This window comes from Poecilia reticulata, chromosome 4, assembly GCF_904066995.2.
Source record: "Poecilia reticulata chromosome 4, P_reticulata-male-v2, whole genome shotgun sequence".
NCBI lineage: Eukaryota > Metazoa > Chordata > Actinopteri > Cyprinodontiformes > Poeciliidae > Poecilia > Poecilia reticulata.
In genome coordinates, this window is record NC_088833.1 from 8219152 (window position 1) to 8220019 (window position 868).

Consider the following 868-nt stretch of genomic DNA (forward strand, 5'->3'; position numbering starts at 1 on the left):
GTGACGAACTTCCCTGCGCCGCGCAACGTGTGACGTAACCAAGGTAGGTGGGGGGATTGGGAGAACAACAGACAGATTATTGAAAAAGAGTGTTCACTCTGTGATTTTTTAGAAATGTTTCTTTTTATTTAATTTTCTAGAATTGGGTTTGTGGTGACTCCATGTTCCGTAGTTATGTTACGTTAGCTCTGATTTATTCCTTTTATAAACGTTTGTTCAGATGGCAGTACTCATGTGGATGCAGATGGAATCATTTTTGTCTTTAATATTTTCATAACAGTTGTTATTATGTATAACAGTAGCAACAAATGTATGTTTTTACAACTGGGAGCAGCTGAGTAGTATCTTAAAAGCTCAAATAACACCTGATTTACCAAAAGATTTGAAAAGGAAACTTTGCTGATGAACCAACGAGAAAGGGATGAAGTTCAAACCATTTCTTCCATCGATTATATCCCCAACTTCAACATTTCTTCACCAGACAGACATAAAGAAAAGAAAAAGTAAATGAGGTGGATTAGCAGTGACTGCTAACAACCAATGGTGTCAATCAGGAATTTCTAGAGTATTGTCTCTGCTGTCCAAATATTAAATTGTTGGAATGTCATGAGTCATGTGGCATCAGTCTTCAGTCAGAGGCATCAGATTACTGGCGAGATGAACTGCTATTGGAAATCCTTCCCGTTTCCTGGTTTATGCCAAAGTACATTTGTGTGTTTGAATGGCAAAAAGCCCAGAAATCGGTTCAATCTGTGCCAATACTTGAAAGCTGATGTTCAGAAACTCTCCAAGATGTATTCTTAAAATAAATATCAGTGCTTTTATTCGGCATCACCGCTGAGTTGTAAGAAAATGAAACAGAAAGATA